This window comes from Pleurodeles waltl, chromosome 1_2 (genome assembly GCF_031143425.1).
Source record: "Pleurodeles waltl isolate 20211129_DDA chromosome 1_2, aPleWal1.hap1.20221129, whole genome shotgun sequence".
In the NCBI taxonomy this organism is placed as follows: domain Eukaryota; kingdom Metazoa; phylum Chordata; class Amphibia; order Caudata; family Salamandridae; genus Pleurodeles; species Pleurodeles waltl.
Window position 1 is genome coordinate 968,526,004 of NC_090437.1, and position 16,470 is coordinate 968,542,473.

Sequence of the window (16,470 nt, forward strand, 5' to 3'; positions counted from 1 at the left end):
CCACGATGATGCACTGCTCTATTTGTGACTCCCACAGTTGTCGGTTTGTATACTGTTCCAGTGCTTTGAACATTCAGAAGAGCCTCGTTTTTCTCGTGAGGTGCCTGTCTTCTAGGCCTCATACAGAGCTCCCAAATTTAGGACTGCAATTGGAACCTGATGAATAATGATACTTGAGGGTAGTGTAGCTCACACCTGTGAAAAATAGTATGGCTAGGATATGGGGAGAGTGATCCAGGGACTTCAGGCGCCGATTGACTTCTGGACATCACTGATGCTCTCAGTCATGGCACAGGTGGCAGAGGCTAAAATGGTGGTCGTGCCATGATGACAGTATGTCCTGCAGAATTCTATCTGCCCCTTTCACCTGTCCACTTTCAAAACACTGGATAGTCTACTGATAAGGCTGGTCTGGGTGGGCGGGCAAAGTAGAGTCTCCTTGGCCTTCCGTAAGAGAGATCTAGAGAAGGGGGGGACTGGGACTCCTGTACTTGCAGGCTTATTCTTATGCATCCCACATACAACATGCAACTAGATGGGCAACTGAGGAGGACAGTTGGGAACAAATGTTGCTAAGTCCTCATGGGGATGACTTGCTGGTAGAGCTCCTCCTGTGGGGCTCCCGCATCCGGCAATACAATATTATGCAAACAGGGGTTGTTTTGGAGCAGATTGTAAAATAAATGCTCCAGAGGGCTCCTTTTGCCAGAGCTCTGAGTTTGTGGGTGCTCCAGCCATTTAAACAGATACCAGAGACAATGACAATGGCTAGGTGACAGGAGGAGTTGTAGGACTCTGGGGGATGCTTACCTGGGCATTATCTTTGTTTTGTTTCACGAAGCCCAAGATACGTTTGGGGTGGGCTCTGGTCAGTTACTCTAATATGAAAAGCTTTTGAGGATGGCTAGGGAGAATGAGACCATCTTTTGGCAGGCCCCATCCCCCTTGCAGACCTTGCAGGTTATTATACAACTGGTCACATCGCGACACACCATAACACATATGTACAGAGCCTTAAAGTGTGATGATACCCGCAGAGAGTCAAGGAGGTGATAGGCTTAGATTTCTGATATAGGGGTCCAGTTAACAGACAGAGAGTGGGGCAGGGTGTCTGAACTGGTGCAAGCAGTTTAGAGTAACACAAGTAAGTTTTCAGCTCATATAATTACATTTTTCACATTGCATAAATCTTACTCCAGTGATACTTAGTAAGGTTAATACAGGATGGAGTTCTGCATGTCCCAGGTGCCAGATAGAGAGGGCCCTATTCTTTCACTTAGCCTGGGATTACCCCCCTGGGTGGAGTTACTGGGAGTCTATCCTTGATACATTGACAATGGTAACTGGCATCCCATTGGAGCCTGGCCTGTGGTAAGGTATCCAGCGAGTGATTCATAAGAAAAAAGCAAGAAAGATGCATCATAATTTCTTGATTCTAGTACTTGTATTAGCTTGCAGAAAGATTGCAATCTGCGGTTTGAGTAGTAGGAGGCCCCAGGTCACCTTAAGGTACAGAAACATTAAGGAATGGGCTCTTAGCGGAACAGTAGTTTATTAAACTACATAGACTTCATGAGAAGGTGAAAGAGGGGGAAGTAGTGGGCCTCCACGGAGGAAGGAGACCCCAAAAAGTGAACACACTTTTACTTCACCAGCTACTCTCAATACTACCTCATGGTAGCACTGCATATGCCAGCCTCCAATGAAACACTAGCAAGAGTGATCCTTAATTCAGCACAGCAACAAAAGCTTTTCCTGCAGAGGGACCCTCAATGCAGCACTGCACACAGGGAACCTCGCTGCAGGACTATCTCTGCAGCCCTGGTCGATTGAACGTGGCCACAAGACAGCATGGAGCAATTATCACCACTGAATGACTAGTCAGCCTTATATTACTCTATGTTCTCTTTCCACCCTAAGCTGATTAATTGCAGAAAGCTATTTTGGCTGCTAGAAGACTTGCGCGGCAATCGGCTGTTGCCGCGTAGGCTCTCATTATTCTAATAAGACTACTGGATTTTGAGCGGCAGAATCCCCCACTGTATGGTACCTGTTGTTCCAATCCGGGGTTTGCCCCGGCCAACTAGCAGTGCCTCATCTCCACCCAAGGGAAGGGATGACTGGGCAGCCGAGCGCATGACATAATTGGTTTCTCAGGGAAGCCGTGGTCACTGAGGTCTCATCCCTTTCTCTCAGTTACCTTAGTCTCATATATAAATGACAAACAGAGGCAGTATATGTTTCAATAATGATTTTAATAAAACAACTGCATCTTAGATAGCAAAGCATGAGCTGCAATGACCAGGACGACACAGCATGACAGTTTTAAAATTGTGACGAGGAGAGTAAAGCATAGAAATAACGCTACCATATTGCCACTATGGTTGCTAGACTAACTCCTACCCAGGCTATGATAGAGCACAGCATGTTAAGTTCTAATTCTGCCCTTCAGGTTCCCCTGGGAAGACATCATCCCCCATACCTGAGCAAAGGCCTGTGGTCTGCATTGGCATCTGTAGCGAAGCAGTCGACAATCAGCATACAGTTGTGGTTCTCTACTGGAATCTCCCTCTAACGTGTAAGGGACAAGGAAGTGTTTTTATAACAACACAGCTGATGTTCTGAGAAAATGTCCCTACGTAAGGATGTGTGTGTTCTAAGAATGTTGGAGACTTAGGGCCAGATGTAGCAATTTCCGATTTTGTTAATAGGAAATTGCGAGTCGGTGAGACTCGCAATTTCTGATTCGCAAAATCAGATGCAGTACGGTGTCTCAGACACCGACTGCGAGTCGCTATGGGGTCGCAAAGACCCACCTCATTAATATTAATGAGGTGGGTCGCATTTTGCGACCCCATAGCCTGTTCCTGCACTCACAGGGATGGTGGCCTGCTGAAGTCAGCAGACCTCCATGTCTGTGACTGCTTTTTCAATAAAGCAGTTTTTTTATTTTATTTTGCAGCCCGTTTTCCTTAAAGCAAAACGAGTTGCAAAATAAAAAAACTAACGAAACCTTTTGGTTTCGGTTTTTCAGAGTAGGCAGTGGTCCATTAGACCACTGCCTACTCTGAAAAACCCTTATTGGCAACATTCACAAAGGGGAAGGGGTCTCATGGGGACCCCTTCCCTTTTGTGAATGGGTTACCACCAGTGTGACACTGGTGGTAACTGCGAATTGCTTTGCGACCGCATTCGCGGTCACAAAGCAATTTAGCATAGCGATGCGAGTCGCAAATAGGAAGGGAACACCCCTTCCTATTTGCAAGTCGCATTCACAATTTGCGAGTCAGCACCGACTCGCAAATTGTGAATGTGCATCGCAAAAGGCATTTTGCATGGCGCAAACTGCGATTTTCGCACTTTGCACCATGCAAAATGCTTTCTACAACTGGCCCTAAACTTCTACCACATTCACCGCCAATGTACCATGCTGTAGCCTTGGAAGAAGCCCAGAGTGAGCAAGAATGTCTTGTTTGAGAACAGAGTGCTGGCCTAGGCAAAAACAGTTAAATCAACAGAAAATAAAACAAGACCATAAAAGCGGCTATTGTAACAATAAAATAAAGCCAAAAAAAATATATCTAGGTTAGAGTGCACAGCGGCTAGGCCTAGTGTGTTAAAATAACGTGCATGGAGCTATAGCTAAAATGGCTACACAACACTGTTATGTGTTAGAGATAATACAGACATTGAAACATCAGTCTTTGTGAGAGAAAGGGATGACTTAGAGGTTGCTGGGGCCATCGTTGTAAATCAGCAGTGCTCCCACTCCACCAAACTCATGGTTTCCGTATCCCATTTCAAATGCGGGGGAACTGAGTTTCCTTTGGTGAAGCCTCAGCTGCCTTTGCTTGGGTGGAAAACTCTTGACCCGGCAGCCCGTCTGTCACTGGTCCACCTGCCCTATGTAGGTGGGTGACGGTGCTACATTTCAATATTTGTGCTTATAAGAGAGAATATATTGCTCCTTAGTTATTATTTTGTACATTCTGCAGTACTAGTTCATTCTTCAGAAACAACAGGTTGTTATAAACAGTAAGATGTGAGGTAGGGATGGGTGTAGAGAGGCTTCGAAAGTGACATGCAGCACGTTATTGGCCAATCCTGAATATCTGGTGTATGCATTTGAGTATGAAATATCCATAGATATGGAGTATTTCCAACAGCTAGGAGCCTGGTGGTGTAGTGGCAAAATACATGTTCCCACTGAAGAGTCAATGTGCAGCCATCAGAAGAATAGTGAACCTCCATTCCAATGGCTTTAAACAGTCCATTTGTACACCTACACTAAGGGGTTGGTTTAGAGTTTGGTAGACAGGTTACCTTAAGATAAAATACACTGTAAAAAAGCATGTGGGATATCCATTACATTTGTTTGGGTTACCATCTGCCACACTCTAAATAAATCCCTTAGGGACAGATGTTCTAACCTTGGGAATAGCAATTTCCAAATTGCGACTTTCCCCAAATCGCAATTAGGAATCTTTATTCCTAATGTATGAAACTTGATACTAGTATGTGGCACTCAATCTACTTCATGAATATTAATAAGGTATGTCACAATTTGCAACCCGTTGGGAAAGACAGCCATCACAGAGATGGTGGCCTGCTGGTGTCAGCAGCCCACAATGTCTATGATTGTTTTTAAATAAAACAATTTTACAAAAAATCAACAATTTTACTTAAAGGTAAGCGGGATGCATTTAAAAAAATGAATTATTTACCTTTCATTTTCTAAGAGTAAGCTGTAGTTTGTGGGACGACAGCCTATTCTTAAAAGTACTTTTTTGTATTCTCAAAGGGAAAGGGGTGCCTTGGGACCCCTTCCCATTGCGAATGACTTCCCATCTCCTTTGAGGAGTTGTTAGAGTATTAGTGTTTTGCGACCCAAATGTGGTTGCAAAACATTAATACATGCCATAAGTGTAGGAGGCTGGACTGGCTTGTAGTGAGTACCAAGGGGTACTTGCACCTTGCACCAGGCCCAGTTATCCCTTATTAGTGTATAGGGTGTCTAGCAGCTTAGGCTGATAGATAATGGTAGCTTAGCAGAGCAGCTTAGGCTGAACTAGGAGACGTGTGAAGCTACTACAGTACCACTCAGTGTCATATGCACAATATCATAAGAAAACACAATACACAGTTATACTAAAAATAAAGGTATTTTATTTTTATGACAATATGCCAAAGTATCTTAGAGTGTACCCTCAGTGAGAGGATAGGAAATATACACAAGATATATATACACAATAGTAAAAATATGCAGTATAGTCTTAGAAAACAGTGCAAACAATGTATAGTTACAATAGGATGCAATGGGGAAACATAGGGATAGGGGCAACACAAACCATATACTCCAAAAGTGGAATGCGAACCACGAATGGACCCCAAACCTATGTGACCTTGTAGAGGGTCGCTGGGACTATTAGAAAATAGTGAGAGTTAGAAAAATAACCCTCCCCAAGACCCTGAAAAGTGAGTGCAAAGTGCACTAAAGTTCCCCTAAGGACAAAATAGTCGTGTTAGAGGGAAAATGCAAGGAAAACACAAATCAGCAATGCAACAACGATGGATTCCTGACTGAGGGTACCTGTGGAACAAGGGGACCAAGTCCAAAAGTCACAAGCAACTCGGAGATGGGCAGATGCCCAAGAAATGCCAGCGGTTGGTGCAAAGAAGCTCTTACTAGGCTGAAGAACTGTGAATACTGCAGGAACGACAAGGGCTAGAGACTTCCCCTTTGGAGGATGGATCCCCCACGCCTGGGAGAGTCGTGCAGAAGTGTTTTCCCGCCGGATGGACGCCAACAAGCCTTGCTACACGCAAATCGTGTGTTTGGCGTTTTTGGACGCTGCTGGGGCCCAGGAGGGACCAGGAGGTCGCAAATTGGACCTGCAGAGAGAGGGGACGTCGAGCAAGACAAAGAGCCCTCACTGAAGCAGGTAGCACCCGGAGAAGTGCCAGAAACAGGCACTACGAGGATGCGTGAAACGGTGCTCGCCGAAGTTGCACAAAGGAGTCCCACGTCGCCGGAGACCAACTTAGAAAGTTGTGCAATGCAGGTTAGAGTGCCGTGGACCCAGGCTTGGCTGTGCACGAAGGATTTCCGCCGGAAGTGCACAGGGGCCGGAGTAGCTGCAAAGTCGCGGTTCCCAGCAATGCAGCCCAGCGAGGTGAGGCAAGGACTTACCTCCACCAAACTTGGGCTGAAGAGTCACTGGACTATGGGGGTCACTTGGACAGTGTTGCTGGATTCGAGGGACCTCGCTCGTCGTGCTGAGAGGAGACCCAAGGGACCGGTAATGCAGCTTTTTGGTGCCTGCGGTTGCAGGGGGAAGATTCCGTCGACCCACGGGAGATTTCTTCGGAGCTTCTGGTGCAGAGAGGAGGCAGACTACCCCCACAGCATGCACAAGCAGGAAAACAGTTGAGAAGGCGGCAGGATCAGCGTTACAGAGTTGCAGTAGTCGTCTTTGCTACTATGTTGCAGGTTTGCAGGCTTCCAGCGCGGTCAGCGGTCGATTCCTTATCAGAAGGTGAAGAGGGAGATGCAGAGGAACTCGGCTGAGCTCATGCATTCGTTATCTAAAGTTTCCCCAGAGACAGAGACCCTAAATAGCCAGAAAAGAGGGTTTGGCTACCTAGGAGAGAGAAAAGGCTACTAACACCTGAAGGAGCCTATCACAAGGAGTCTCTGACGTCACCTGGTGGCACTGGCCACTCAGAGCAGTCCAGTGTGCCAGCAGCACCTCTGTTTCCAAGATGGCAGAGGTCTGGAGCACACTGGAGGAGCTCTGGACACCTCCCAGGGGAGGTGCAGGTCAGGGGAGTGGTCACTCCCCTTTCCTTTGTCCAGTTTCGCGCCAGAGCAGGGGCTAAGGGGTCCCTGAACCGGTGTAGACTGGCTTATGCAGAATTGGGCACATCTGTGCCCAACAAAGCATTTCCAGAGGCTGGGGGAGGCTACTCCTCCCCTGCCTTCACACCATTTTCCAAAGGGAGAGGGTGTCACACCCTCTCTCAGAGGAAGTTCTTTGTTCTGCCATCCTGGGCCAGGCCTGGCTGGACCCCAGGAGGGCAGCTGCCTGTCTGAGGGGTTGGCAGCAGCAGCAGCTGCAGAGAAACCCCAGGAAGGGCAGTCTGGCAGTACCAGGGTCTGTGCTACAGACCACTGGGATCATGGAATTGTACCAACAATGCCAGGATGGCATAGAGGGGGCAATTCCATGATCATAGACATGTTACATGGCCATATTCGGAGTTACCATGGTGAAGCTACATATAGGTAGTGACCTATATGTAGTGCACGCGTGTAATGGTGTCCCCGCACTCACAAAGTTCAGTGAATTGGCTCTGAACAATGTGGGGGCACCTTGGCTAGTGCCAGGGTGCCCTCACACTAAGTAACTTTGCACCTAACCTTTACCAGGTAAAGGTTAGACATATAGGTGACTTATAAGTTACTTAAGTGCAGTGTAAAATGGCTGTGAAATAACGTGGACGTTATTTCACTCAGGCTGCAGTGGCAGGCCTGTGTAAGATTTGTCAGAGCTCCCTATGGGTGGCAAAAGAAATGCTGCAGCCCATAGGGATCTCCTGGAACCCCAATACCCTGGGTACCTCAGTACCATATACTAGGGAATTATAAGGGTGTTCCAGTAAGCCAATGTAAATTGGTAAAAATGGTCACTAGCATGTCAGTGACAATTTGGAAAGAAATGAGAGAGCATAACCACTGAGGTTCTGATTAGCAGAGCCTCAGTGAGACAGTTAGTCACTACACAGGTAACACATTCAGGCACACTTATGAGCACTGGGGCCCTGGGTTACCAGGGTCCCAGTGACACATACAACTAAAACAACATATATACAGTGAAGAATGGGGGTAACATGCCAGGCAAGATGGTACTTTCCTACACAACCCCCCCCCAAACGAAGGACAATAAGACTAGCCATTACCTGATGAGTCTTCATTGTCTAAGTGGAAATATCTGGAGAGTCCATCTGCATTGGAGTGGCTACTCCCAGGTCTATGTTCCACTGTATAGTCCATTCCCTGTAGGGATATGGACCACCTCAACAATTTAGGATTTTCACCTTTCATTTGTTTTAGCCAAAGTAGAGGTTTGTGGTCTGTCTGAACAATGAAGTGAGTGCCAAACAGGTATGGCCTCAACTTCTTCAGAGCCCAGACCACAGCAAAGGCCTCCCTCTCAATGGCAGACCAACGCTTTTCTCTAGGGGTCAACCTTCTACTAATAAAAGCAACAGGTTGATCCTGGCCCTCAGAATTAAGTTGTGATAGGACTGCCCCTACTCCTAATTCAGATGCATCAGTTTGGACATAGAATTTTTTAGAGTAACAAGGGCTTTTCAGGACAGGTGCAGAGCACATGGCCTGCTTCAGCTCCTCAAAAGCTTTCTGACAGTTTGCTGTCCATAATACCCTTTTAGGCATTTTCTTGGATGTGAGGTCATTAAGAGGGGCTGCAATGGAGCCATAGTTCTTAATGAACCTCCTGTAATACCCAGTGAGGCCTAGGATGGCTCTCACCTGAGTCTGAGTGGTAGGGGGAACCCAATCAATAATAGTTTGGATTTTCCCCTGAAGTGGTGCAATCTGTTCCCCCCCAACAAGGTGTCCCAGATAAACCACCTTACCCTGCCCTATCTGGCACTTTGAAGCCTTGATAGTGAGGCCTGCCTTTTGCAGAGCCTCCAAAACTTTCCAAAGGTGGACCAGGTGATCATCCCAGCTGGAGCTAAAGACAGCTATATCGTCCAAATATGCTGCACTGAAAGCTTCCAGCCCTTGCAGGACTGTGTTCACCAACCTCTGAAAAGTGGCAGGTGCATTTTTCAAACCAAAAGGCATTACAGTAAACTGGTAATGTCCTCCAATGGTAGAAAATGCAGTCTTAGGTTTAGCATCTTCTGACAATTTGATCTGCCAATACCCTGCAGTCAAATCAAAAGTGCTTAGATACTTGGCAGATGCCAGTGTATCTATAAGCTCATCTGCCCTGGGTATAGGGTGAGCATCAGTTTTGGTTACCAAGTTGAGACCTCTATAGTCTACACAAAACCTCATTTCCTTCTTTCCATCTTTAGAATTGGGTTTTGGTACCAGTACCACAGGAGAAGCCCATGGACTGTCAGAGTGTTCAACCACTCCTAGTTCCAACATTTTCTGAACTTCTTGCTTTATGCAGTCCCTGACATGGTCAGGCTGCCTATAGATCTTACTTTTGACAGGTAAACTGTCTCCAGTATCTATAGTGTGCTCACACCAAGAAGTGGTGCCTGGCACAATGGAGAAGAGTTCTGAAAATTGTCCTAGGAGATTTATGCAATTATCTTTCTGCTCAGCAGTAAGACAATCAGCCAAAACTACACCTTCCACAAGAGCATCTTGTTCTGTGGAAGAGAAGAGATCAGGTAGAGGATCACTGTCTTCTTCCTGTCCCTCATCTGTTGCCATGAGCAGGGTGAGATCAGCCCTGTCATAGTAGGGTTTCAGGCGGTTGACATGGAGCACCCTAAGGGGACTCCTGGCAGTGCCTAAGTCAACCAAGTAGGTGACTTCACCCTTCTTTTCAACAATTGTGTGGGGTCCACTCCATTTATCTTGGAGTGCTCTTGGGGCCACAGGCTCCAAGACCCACACTTTCTGCCCTGGTTGGTACTGAACCAAAACAGCCTTCTGATCATGCCATTGCTTCTGGAGCTCTTGGCTGGCCTGAAGGTTTTTACTGGCCTTTTTCATGTACTCAGCCATCCTTGATCTGAGGCCAAGTACATAATCCACAATATCCTGCTTAGGAGCTTTTAAAGGTTGTTCCCAACCCTCCTTTACAAGTGTGAGTGGACCCCTAACAGGGTGTCCAAAAAGAAGTTCAAAGGGGCTGAAGCCCACTCCTTTCTGGGGTACCTCCCTGTAGGCAAAAAGGAGGCATGGTAGAAGGATATCCCATCTCCTGCGGAGTTTTTCAGGGAGACCCATAATCATGCCTTTGAGAATTTTATTAAATCTCTCTACCAGTCCATTTGTTTGTGGATGATAGGGTGTTGTGAACTTGTAAGTTACACCACACTCCTTCCACATGGCCTTTAAGTATGCAGACATGAAATTGCTTCCCCTGTCTGATACTACTTCCTTTGGGAAGCCCACCCTGGAAAATATTCCTAGGAGGGCCTTTGCCACTGCAGGTGCTGTAGTGGTCCTTAAAGGAATAGCTTCAGGATATCTTGTGGCATGGTCCACTACCACCAAGATAAACCTATTGCCTGAAGCAGTAGGAGGGTCAAGGGTGCCAACTATGTCAACCCCTACCCTTTCAAAGGGAACCCCAACCACAGGCAGTGGGATAAGGGGTGCCTTTGGAGTGCCACCTGTCTTGCCACTGGCTTGACAGGTTTCACAGGACTTACAAAATTCCTTTGTGTCCTCAGACATCCTAGGCCAATGAAACAATGGTACCAATCTGTCCCAAGTTTTCATTTGACCCAGGTGCCCAGCTAAGGGAATGTCATGTGCCAGTGTTAGGAGGAACTTTCTGTACTCCTGAGGAATCACTAATCTCCTGGCAGCTCCAGGTTTAGGATCCCTATGCTCAGTGTACAAGAGGTTGTCCTCCCAGTAAACTCTGTGAGAGTCACTGACATCCCCATTAGCCTGTTTGACAGCTTGCTGTCTGAGACCCTCTAATGTGGGACAGGTTTGCTGTGCCACACTCAGCTCCTCCCTGGCAGGCCCCCCTTCACCCAAAAGCTCAGCAGTGTCTGCTTCCAGCTCCTCTGGTGTAGGTTCTGCACAGGGAGGGAATTCTTCTTCCTCAGAATTAGAATCCACTGTAGAGGGAGGGATAGTAGGAAGTGGTTTGCTTCTACTAGCCCTAGCTTTAGGGAGCACTTGGTCCATTGTTCCAGGATCCAAGCTTCCCTGTCCTTTTTGCTTTTTGGCCTGAGCCCTTGTCAAAGCAAAAATATGCCCTGGAATGCCAAGCATTGCTGCATGGGCCTCCAACTCCACATCTGACCAAGCTGATGTCTCCAAATCATTCCCTAATAGACAGTCTACAGGTAAATCTGAAGCTACCACAACTTTCTTTGGACCAGTTACCCCCCCCCAGTTGAGATTTACAACAGCCATGGGGTGGCTTTGTGTTATGTTGTGAGCATCGGTTACTTGGTACTGGTGTCCAAGTATGTGTTGTTCAGGGTGCACCAGTTTCTCAATCACCATTGTGACACTGGCACCTGTGTCCCTGTAGGCCTGGACCTCAACACCATTTATTAGGGTTAGTTGCTTGTACTTCTCCAAGTTATGGGGGCAAGCAACCAAAGTGGCTAAATCAATAGCCCCTTCAGAGACTAAAGTAGCCTCTGTGGTCTCCCTAATCAGACCAACCCCAACTAAATTACCAAAAGTGAGCCCAGCTACTCCCTTGGATTGGCTATTAGTAGGTTTGCTCCCACCACCACTGCTATTAGTAGGGACACTGGGTGTAGCAGTAGGGGTTGTAGTGGTAGGAGCTGTGGTGCCTTTCTTTGGACAACTGGGATCTGTTGTCCAATGGCCTTTTATCTTACATAAATAGCACCATGGTTTCTTTTCCTTGTTCTGATTAAAGGAGGATTTGGGCCCACCACCCCCACCAGAGTGTTTTTGTGGGCCTGATGAAGACTCATTTTTAGATTTGTCCCCACCCTTGTCAGAAGACTTACCATCCTTCTTTTTGTTGCCATCTTTGTCACCCCCTGTATGAACTTTTCTGTTCACTCTTGTTCTGACCCATTTGTCTGCCTTCTTTCCCAATTCTTGGGGAGAGGTCAGATCAGAGTCCACCAAGTACTGGTGCAACAAATCAGACACACAATTATTAAGAATATGCTCTCTCAGGATCAAGTTATACAGGCTGTCATAATCAGTAACTTTACTGCCATGTAACCACCCCTCCAAGGCCTTCACTGCCTGGTCAATGAAATCAACCCAGTCTTGTGAAGACTCCTTTTTGGTCTCTCTGAACTTTATCCTGTACTGTTCAGTGGTTAAGCCATAACCATCCAGGAGTGCATTCTTAAGAACTTGGAAATTATTGGCATCATTTTCTTTCACTGTAAGGAGCCTATCCCTACCTTTTCCACTAAATGATAGCCATAGGATAGCAGCCCACTGCTTTTGAGGGACATCCTGTACAGCACAGGCCCTCTCAAGTGCAGCAAACCACTTGTTAATGTCATCCCCCTCCTTGTAAGGGGGAACTATCTTGTGCAGATTCCTGGAATCATGCTCTTTTGCAGGATGACTATGGGGAATACTGCTGCTGCCACCATGGGTTTCTAAACCCAACTTCTGTCTTTCCCTCTCTACTTCTAAAGACTGTCTATCCAAATCCAGCTGTTGCTTCTTGAGCTTCAGTCTGGTTTGTTCCACTCTCAATCTATTGAGCTCCCTTTCTAACAATCTGTCATCAGGGTGGGTGGGAGGGACATTTCTAGATACAGAGGTATGATGGGAATGAACAGAAGGAGACCTGTCCCTTACAGAGGGCACCCTAACAGCTTGGCTACCAGTATAATGTGAGAGCACACCATTAGTATGGTGTGATTCAACCTCTATACCAACTATGCTAGACTGTCTAGTAATGGGCAGGCTGAGAAGTTTCTTTCCTGAACCTTTTCCTGGGGGAGTCCCTGGATCAGATTGAGAACCATTAGCTACTTTTTCTACAGATTGGGCACTTATGGCCTTATCCTGTACTCTAAGCATATTAATTAACAGTTCTAAGGAAGGATTCTTCCCTACACTCAAACCTCTCTCTATGCAGAGACTCCTTTCTCCTTTCCAGCTAAGGTGATCATATGCAAGTTTGGACAGTTCAACATTTTTTCCTGTGCCAGACATTTTTTAGAGAGAGTTAAAGTGATAGAAAAAGAGAAAAAAGTTTTCAGAACTTTTTGGAAAGACAGAAAAAACTTTTTAAACTTTTAAGAACTTTTTTAAAGTTTAGAAGTACTTTTCAGCACTTAGAAAAGAGTGAAAAGAGGAAATGCAAAACTTTTTGGCTATGTGTATATACACTGACCTTGTTTTGTATATTTTTCTCTTATGAAAAGTACAATGACAAGAGTGGTAAGTAGTCTCAAGCACTTATCCCACCACTGCACAACCAATGTAGGAGGCTGGACTGGCTTGTAGTGAGTACCAAGGGGTACTTGCACCTTGCACCAGGCCCAGTTATCCCTTATTAGTGTATAGGGTGTCTAGCAGCTTAGGCTGATAGATAATGGTAGCTTAGCAGAGCAGCTTAGGCTGAACTAGGAGACGTGTGAAGCTACTACAGTACCACTCAGTGTCATATGCACAATATCATAAGAAAACACAATACACAGTTATACTAAAAATAAAGGTACTTTATTTTTATGACAATATGCCAAAGTATCTTAGAGTGTACCCTCAGTGAGAGGATAGGAAATATACACAAGATATATATACACAATAGCAAAAATATGCAGTATAGTCTTAGAAAACAGTGCAAACAATGTATAGTTACAATAGGATGCAATGGGGAAACATAGGGATAGGGGCAACACAAACCATATACTCCAAAAGTGGAATGCGAACCACGAATGGACCCCAAACCTATGTGACCTTGTAGAGGGTCGCTGGGACTATTAGAAAATAGTGAGAGTTAGAAAAATAACCCTCCCCAAGACCCTGAAAAGTGAGTGCAAAGTGCACTAAAGTTCCCCTAAGGACAAAATAGTCGTGTTAGAGGGAAAATGCAAGGAAAACACAAATCAGCAATGCAACAACGATGGATTCCTGACTGAGGGTACCTGTGGAACAAGGGGACCAAGTCCAAAAGTCACAAGCAACTCGGAGATGGGCAGATGCCCAAGAAATGCCAGCGGTTGGTGCAAAGAAGCTCTTACTAGGCTGAAGAACTGTGAATACTGCAGGAACGACAGGGGCTAGAGACTTCCCCTTTGGAGGATGGATCCCCCACGCCTTGGAGAGTCGTGCAAAAGTGTTTTCCCGCCGGATGGACGCCAACAAGCCTTGCTACACGCAAATCGTGCGTTTGGCGTTTTTGGACGCTGCTGGGGCCCAGGAGGGACCAGGAGGTCGCAAATTGGACCTGCAGAGAGAGGGGACGTCGAGCAAGACAAAGAGCCCTCACTGAAGCAGTCAGCGCCCGGAGAAGTGCCAGAAACAGGCACTACGAGGATGCGTGAAACAGTGCTCGCCGAAGTTGCACAAAGGAGTCCCACGTCGCCGGAGACCAACTTAGAAAGTCGTGCAATGCAGGTTAGAGTGCCGTGGACCCAGGCTTGGCTGTGCACAAAGGATTTCCGCCGGAAGTGCACAGGGGCCGGAGTAGCTGCAAAGTCGCGGTTCCCAGCAATGCAGCCCAGCGAGGTGAGGCAAGGACTTACCTCCACCAAACTTGGGCTGAAGAGTCACTGGACTGTGGGGGTCACTTGGACAGCGTCGCTGGATTCGAGGGACCTCGCTCGTCGTGCTGAGAGGAGACCCAAGGGACCGGTAATGCAGCTTTTTGGTGCCTGCGGTTGCAGGGGGAAGATTCCGTCGACCCACGGGAGATTTCTTCGGAGCTTCTGGTGCAGAGAGGAGGCAGACTACCCCCACATTATGCACAAGCAGGAAAACAGTTGAGAAGGCGGCAGGATCAGCGTTACAGAGTTGCAGTAGTCGTCTTTGCTACTATGTTGCAGGTTTGCAGGCTTCCAGCGCGGTCAGCGGTCGATTCCTTATCAGAAGGTGAAGAGGGAGATGCAGAGGAACTCGGCTGAGCTCATGCATTCGTTATCTAAAGTTTCCCCAGAGACAGAGACCCTAAATAGCCAGAAAAGAGGGTTTGGCTACCTAGGAGAGAGGAAAGGCTACTAACACCTGAAGGAGCCTATCACAAGGAGTCTCTGACGTCACCTGGTGGCACTGGCCACTCAGAGCAGTCCAGTGTGCCAGCAGCACCTCTGTTTCCAAGATGGCAGAGGTCTGGAGCACACTGGAGGAGCTCTGGACACCTCCCAGGGGAGGTGCAGGTCAGGGGAGTGGTCACTCCCCTTTCCTTTGTCCAGTTTCGCGCCAGAGCAGGGGCTAAGGGGTCCCTGAACCGGTGTAGACTGGCTTATGCAGAATTGGGCACATCTGTGCCCAACAAAGCATTTCCAGAGGCTGGGGGAGGCTACTCCTCCCCTGCCTTCACACCATTTTCCAAAGGGAGAGGGTGTCACACCCTCTCTCAGAGGAAGTTCTTTGTTCTGCCATCCTGGGCCAGGCCTGGCTGGACCCCAGGAGGGCAGCTGCCTGTCTGAGGGGTTGGCAGCAGCAGCAGCTGCAGAGAAACCCCAGGAAGGGCAGTCTGGCAGTACCAGAGTCTGTGCTACAGACCACTGGGATCATGGAATTGTACCAACAATGCCAGGATGGCATAGAGGGGGCAATTCCATGATCATAGACATGTTACATGGCCATATTCGGAGTTACCATGGTGAAGCTACATATAGGTAGTGACCTATATGTAGTGCACGCGTGTAATGGTGTCCCCGCACTCACAAAGTTCAGTGAATTGGCTCTGAACAATGTGGGGGCCCCTTGGCTAGTGCCAGGGTGCCCTCACACTAAGTAACTTTGCACCTAACCTTTACCAGGTAAAGGTTAGACATATAGGTGACTTATAAGTTACTTAAGTGCAGTGTAAAATGGCTGTGAAATAACGTGGACGTTATTTCACTCAGGCTGCAGTGGCAGGCCTGTGTAAGATTTGTCAGAGCTCCCTATGGGTGGCAAAAGAAATGCTGCAGCCCATAGGGATCTCCTGGAACCCCAATACCCTGGGTACCTCAGTACCATATACTAGGGAATTATAAGGGTGTTCCAGTAAGCCAATGTAAATTGGTAAAAATGGTCACTAGCCTGTCAGTGACAATTTGGAAAGAAATGAGAGAGCATAACCACTGAGGTTCTGATTAGCAGAGCCTCAGTGAGACAGTTAGTCACTACACAGGTAACACATTCAGGCACACTTATGAGCACTGGGGCCCTGGGTTACCAGGGTCCCAGTGACACATACAACTAAAACAACATATATACAGTGAAAAATGGGGGTAACATGCCAGGCAAGATGGTACTTTCCTACAATAAGGAATCGCAAATTGGATGGGACGACCTAAGACGCTTCTTCCATATAGTGATTCCTTATGATTTTATAAACCTGTTTAGTGATTCAGTAAGAAGTTACCAAATTGCTAAATTGTTTAGTACATTTGTACTAGGCATTTAGCGGTTGCAACTCGTATGATTTAGCAAATTGCAGGGTTTGTTACTGCTAAATAGCTTTGTACATCTGGCCCTTAGTCCCAAAAGTTTCCGATATGTGTGCCAATTGGTTGTGAAAATTTCCAAACACTCACAGACGTTCTAAGATTTTATGGGAAGGG